We start from the raw sequence: 6,878 nt of genomic DNA on the forward strand, positions 1-6,878 counted from the left end.
CTCGAAAAGAACAGTTCTTACCTCTGAAAAAAAAAACCAAACATAGTCAAGGAAGACCACATGTTTTCATAGCAACTAAGGAGTAAAGGGTTAAGACCTAGGAGATGGCTCCAAACCAATAAACAGCACAAAAGACTCCTATTAGCAAATCAAGAGCCCAGTGTGTTCCCATTTCCCCCCTTGTATCTTCATTTAAACCCTTTGGGCCACAAAGTTACTGTTCCTGCCAAGGACAACAATCAGCACGAGGTGATTATTTTAGATTCTGCTACAGACCCTGAAGTCTTGGGAAAATGGAAGCCAACCTTCCTTTCACCCTCAGATCCGATTTCCAGGGAAGGGCAGTCCCATCAGCTACTCCCCAGCCTTTCATCAAGCAGTGCCAGCTGCGAGCACCCAGGCTCCCCCCGAGATGCCACTTTCTCACAGATGCCTGCCTCTTCCTGCCTTCCAGATGGCAGCAGGGTTCTTAACAAGCTCCCCCAATTTCTCTTTCCCCCCTGGGATTCCATTTCAGTGTTATCTTGTCACATCTGGTTTTTTCCAGTTGGCTGATGTGCAGGAGCTTCCTCCAGAGGTTACCAACCTGCAGCTCCCGTGGCCTGTCAGACCTCCCCGCCGCAGAAATGCTCCCATGCAGGGAGGATCATTCATGCTCTGCTGTGCCCCAGCTGCCCAGCAGAGGTAAGGACCACTTTGCTGAGGTTTGTAGGCTGCTTGTTTCCTTGTCTTGTTCTGCATCACTGAAATTACTCTTTCCTCCCTGGGGCTTTTCTCCAGGGCTTCTCCAGGCTCCCTGGCACTGTTGTGGGGCTGTTTAACATGGATCAGGAAGGAGAATGGCTGCAGCACAGGGCAGAGAATTGGAGTCAGGCTGTGATATCCTTTCACAGATGTCCTCCTGTGACCTTCAGTGCAGAACCACACCCCTCTGCTTTTCCACCTCTAAATGAGGATTGCCAGCCTTCTAGGGGAAAAGTTTCATGAGGCCAAATTCTTCAAATTTTGCAGCACTGCAATTGTTTTATTTAGGATGTCTTTGTACTCTGCTGTGAACTGCCAGCAGGATGAGATCCTCTCCAGGTATGTGTGCTGGGGCCACAGCCCCACAGTGCCAACAGACCAGGCAGAAGGAAGATGTGGGCATCTGGAGAAACTGAACTCACCCAGAAGAAATGTGTCCAGCTGGAAAAGGCACTTGCAGGACCAAAGAATGCCTGAGTTTTAGTCCTGCTTCTCCCACTCCCCTGCTGCGTACTTGCATGTGAACCAACCCACCTCCTTGCTGGGCATTTGCACAGTGCAAGTGTCTTTTGCTGGAATATCTTCTGCTCCAGCTATTCAAGTGTGGTGCCAGAGATTGGCCCAGCTTGTGCCAGCTCCAGGGGCTGCTCTCCTCCAGGACTCAAAGGTTTGATGTGAGTTAGCTTCGTGATACCCTTCACCTGGAGAGCTCCATGGTTGACACATGTGACAAGTTCCCACCTGTTGCCTCTCCCTGACCAGCCCCTTCTGAGTGGCTTTTACAGAACATTTCCACTGAGGGCCCGTGACACGCAGAAGGGCTGGTGTGCTACACAGGCACTCTGGCTCTCAGGCTCTGATCCTGCTCTCGGTGGTGATGGGTGAGATCTTCACACGTTGCTCAGGCTGGGAGAGGATCAGATCTCTGCAGAGGGTTTTTGACCCCCTGGTGTGCTAGAAAAGCTACAGTGCTTACAAGGCATAACTTCAACCGCTGTACAATTTATAATTTCCTTTAATTTCTTGAAGCGCTCTAATTTTTACACTGTTGTGAAAGGATCTTTGTTTACAATGATTGCAAAGGGTAATATTTCCAGCATGGGTAACCATGGCAATGAATAATTCTATTCTTAGGAACTGTGCCAGCTGCACTAAGGCCTTGTAGTAGCACTCAAGCAGTTTGCTAATGAGAGAATTCTTGTTTATTGTAGGAGGACATTTTCCCGTGTCCACACGTTAGCCTGGTAGTTTCTGAAAACCACATTCTTTATCAGTAGTACACGGGAAAAAAAACCCAAAACAAACCAAAAAAAGCTCTGTCACACAGCTCCTCTCAAAAGTAACATATTCACATGTTTGGTTTTTTTCCTTGGAAACTGTACTATAAGACACATTTTAAAACTAAATCTGTGGTATGCAACAGTATGCTTTGTTTTTACTACCACCTTCTACAATAAAAATCAGCTTAGGATGCTCTAGAGCAGCAGTTTCTTGCAAAAAATGACAACACCCTGTAAACTGACCTGAAAATATTCAGGTTTTATCACTAGAGGAAGAACTTCAACTATTTAAAAATACTAGTTTTATACATAATTTTATTTAAATACAAGTAATTTTATATTATATTACTTATTAAAACATATATTACAGCTTGGAGTTGAGTTACTTCAACACTAAAGCATTGGAATGGATTAAAATATTGTTCTTATACATGTGTGAACATGATTCCCATATTTGTAGAAAAGTATAAAAAATAAGTAAAATATTTATTTCTGCTTGTTTCATTATTTAAATGCCATTTAAATTATTTTAAAAATAAATGTTCCAAATGGACTACTTTTTAGCTTATATGGTTTAGGGTATCTTCAGTAGAAACCCTTAAAGAATATCTGAACTACATTTCCTGTCATTCCATGAAACATGGTCTCAGAGTACAAAAGCAGCCAGGTGGAATAAAGAATCCTCTCCTACTTTCAGAAAACATTAATAACTATACCAAGTCTCTTATCCAAGATGAAAATCCTTAGGAAAGATTTATGGAGCAATTGTTGAATTGTGTGAAGTTGTTTGAACAAGTTGTAGCTTGAGTGTTTCTAGAAAAGCATTTCTTAGCCTTGTGTCTTTGATCATAGAGACGCTGAATGTGCCCAAATAAACAGCAGAGCACAAGCCTTCAGGTCTTTTCATGTCACCAAGCAGATTGATCTCTCTTCTATGGTTAGTGAGTGATTTGATGCCCTAATTAGTGGGCTCTGTTTTCACCAGCCTCTAAGTGACCTATATCTGCCCACAACCAGCTGTCGGGTGGCTCATGCAGTGCCCAGCCTCTCTCTCCCTAGGGCTCCTGTTCATCACCCATTCCTGCTCTGCTCTCCAGAAAACATCTTCTGCCCTTGTCTCTAAAGACATCCACCAGCTACAGCTTTCTCAACAAACTCAGTCTGGACTGACGTAAGAAAAACTCCCCCAACTTACGGTTCTGTTTGGCCTGGGATAGTTTGGTTCTTGTGTAGATCAGTTCGCCCCCACCTCTTTAGCATTTTAAAAACTAGGTCAGTTCTGACATGAAAACAGCCTGGAAAAGCCTTAGTGATTTTCCACCTAACTGTCATAAGTCAGTGACCGATTATTTCTTCCACAGTTTCTTTTAAGACTGATCAAATGATCAAGTTGCTTGTTTTTCCCCTCTGCCCCCTGAAGCCGAAAATACTCATTTTGGGGAAACCTACAGCTCATTTGCTTCCCTCCCTCTATTTCACACCAGTGTGGATGGACAGCCACTGAGAGGGCTGGTCCTCCCAGCCCAGGCACCCTTGTCCCCAGCAGGGCTCTTCCCCTGCTCCAGTCTGCACAGCAGCAGGGTGTCAGCTCCTGGGAGCCCAAGCCAAGCTTGGACACACTTGCCAGGGCACAGCAAATGGATCTGATACCTGCTGATTGATAGCCTTCCTCCTGTGTGTATGAAGCCATGCTGTCTCCTCTCCCTGCTTCCTCTGGAAGTTTAGAGGGGGTTTTTCAGTGGGATGGTGGCACAGGAATCGTTTGTGTGCTTCTGTGCACTGACCTGATGAACCTGGAGGGACCCAATGGCAAACTTGATGAATCCTGCAGAAATTACCTAAAAGAGAGCTGGTGGCTGACCTTGGGCTGTTGACCTGATCTAAACCCTGAGCTACCCAGTGGTTGCTGCTATTTTCATGGCTGCCCCAGATAGCTGTCTGAAGGCGGGAACGCTCTATTTCTGGGTTTTGTTTTTTAATTTTTTATTAAAAGATGTACTGACAAAGAAAGCACTACAGAAAGGGAGAAGAAAAAAATGGGGCGGTGGGGGGGAGGGGAGAGAGAGAGTCACTTTATAGAGCTCTTCCAGATAGATGACAGATATCCAAGCCCAGGCTCCTTCTCAGAGGTGTAAATACAGTGTGCACTTCTGAAGTTCCATGGAGTTACCCTTAATTTACACTGGCGTGCGAGCAGTCCTAGCTGGAAGAGCCGCTGCAGTAGAACAGGGCAAATTATGAGGGAAGAGGGAGGCTGCAGCAAGATTAGAAAATAAGCCTGTCCTGAAAGGGGAGATTTAAACAGATACATGCTGGGTTTAGAAGTTTGTGGCAGGACCAGTGTTTTGCACAGCACTGTGGCTGAGCAAGCTGAGCTGGGACTCCTCCTTTTCACTTTCTGTGGGCAACAGACCATGCAGAAACCCTCTCTCCCTTTCAGACTGTCCAAAAAGCTCTGATGTGGGGTCTCACACCACAGAGGGTTAAAGTGCTGTAGTTTCTGAGGCAGTCCCGTGTTCACCCTTCTCTGTGGGCTGCAGTGGTTCTCATTAGAAGCAATTAATCTCCAGTGCTGTGCTCTCCTGTCAGCTCGTGCCGCTGTCATGGGTCAACTCATCCGTAAGGAAGCAGCTGGGCATCCCACGCTGACCAGCATCTCCTCTGATGTCTCACTTTGCTCTCATCCCTCACAGGTGGTTGGGGTAAACATGTGCAGGGACATAATACCTTAATGACACTCACAGCTATAAGCCCCACAAATGAGGGAAACCTGGACAGCTTCTGCTGCTGCTGCAAATTAAAGTTTGAGACTGAATTAGAAGTGGTTTGAGAGATGTAAGCCATTCCCCTGTGCCTGGGAGCTCTGCAATCACTCTGTAAGAGGGCTAAAGAGGAATCAGTGCACTGTTTGGGAAATGTTCTCTGATAGGTCTGTTCCCTAACATTATTGCCAGCTGTAGATGATGTGAAATATTGCCATACCTCTGCAGAGACCTCTCTTCGTGGCCGAACACTACCCATCTTTGGCACCCCTAACACCATAGAAGTTACTACTCAGCCAGGTCAGAGGTGTTTTCAACACTGTCCTGCCACTTGTATTATTTTTTGGCCTTTGTATAAACTCTCTTTCTGTTCAGGGCTATGGCTGGTGTAAAGCAGCTTGACCTAAGGGCTTCACTGCTGGTTTTACAGGTGGCTCTGTCTGTCCGAGCAGCTCCCAGCACACGGCTGCCTGTCTCAAGGCAGCTGCCAGTAGCCAGCCAAGGATCATAGCTGGACTCAGTCTAAATTTATTTCTCTCATCTAGTGATTGATCAATCAGACTGATCACCTGTAAAGCAAATCACAAATGTCACCTGAGAAACCACACTTATTTTTACAGCAGGTCTTAGTTCTCCTGAACACTGCAGAAACCCTTCACAAAACATGTGGGAGACAAGGAAAATATCATTTGGGAAAATCTACTTGCCCTGGGACAAAAAAGTTGATTCAAAAATGCATGTCCCCATTTAACCTGCCCCACCAGAGACCCAGGAAATTGTGGTATCCACTGTTTGACCTGCCAGCCATAACTTCAATTTCCCATCTCCTCCGAACAAAACTGGCGGCTTTTTAGAACCTGTGTTCACCCAGCTTGCAAGCCATTGAAGAGCAACTGCGTTAGATGTAAAGGCTACAAAATCTCAGGTTATTAGGACCCCATTGTATGACAAAGTCACTTTGCCAGTGTTAGGAATCTGGCTGGAGGTGACCATAGGAGCTTCCACCTCAGAGAAGGTGAGGGAGGTGACTCAGCAGCTCCTGACATAACCGTGCCCCGTGTAAGAGCCAGGAGTGGTAACCCTTCGACTGGCACCTACACAACTCCAATTTGTCCTACGTCCTACATTATTTCTTTGTCCACACAACTGTCTGCTGGTGGTCTGGTCTCTTTTTAAGTTTTGATGCATTTCAAGTGCACTTTTGAGAGAATTTCACACGGAATTAATCAATGCCATGTTACTGAAATACACTGCTGCCGTACCACGCTGCCCTGCGGCGCTGCCAGCACCAGCTCTGCTCCTGCTGCTGTTCCCGAGCTGAGCAGGAAGAGCACACATGCCACCGTGTCTCCTTGTCAAAGGCAGAAAAATATCCCTTCATATAAAACTATTTTGACTTGTAGCTGATTTGCTAAACACGTTCAAGCACTGAACACTTATTAGTAAGTGTCCCCGCAGAGCACAGGCAGCGCCCACAGCCCAGGGGGAAGTGTCAGGGAAAGGTTTTGGCAGCGTTTCCCTCCTCCCCTGCAGCCAGGAGCCGGACCCTGGGCAGCTGGCACGGCGGCAGGCAAGGACAGCCCGACTGAGTGCCCAAGCTGCCGGCTCCAGCCCTGCAGAGCCCGTCACTCCCTGGAGGATGCTCCTGCCAAGGGCCTGGCCGTGCTCCTCTCCTCTCCTCTCCTCTCCTCTCCTCTCCTCTCCTCTCCTCTCCTCTCCTCTCCTCTCCTCTCCTCTCCTCTCTCCTCTCCTCTCCTCTCCTCTCCTCTCCTCTCCTCTCCTCTCCTCTCCTCTCCTCTCCTCTCCTCTCCTCTCCTCTCCTCTCCTCTCCTCTCCTCTCCTCTCCTCTCCTCTCCTCTCCTCTCCTCTCCTCTCCTCTCCTCTCCTCTCCTCTCCTCTCCTCTCCTCTCCTCTCCTCTCCTCTCCTCTCCTCTCCTCTCCTCTCCTCTCCTCTCCTCTCCTCTCCTCTCCTCTCCTCTCCTCTCCTCTCCTCTCTCCTCTCCTCTCCTCTCCTCTCCTCTCCTCTCCTCTCCTCTCCTCTCCTCTCCTCCTCTCCTCTCCTCTCCTCTCCTCTCCTCTCTCCTCTCCTCTC

This window comes from Pseudopodoces humilis, chromosome 2 (assembly GCF_049639895.1).
Source record: "Pseudopodoces humilis isolate 2021_Gansu_Grassland_sample_001 chromosome 2, ASM4963989v1, whole genome shotgun sequence".
Classification (NCBI taxonomy): domain Eukaryota; kingdom Metazoa; phylum Chordata; class Aves; order Passeriformes; family Paridae; genus Pseudopodoces; species Pseudopodoces humilis.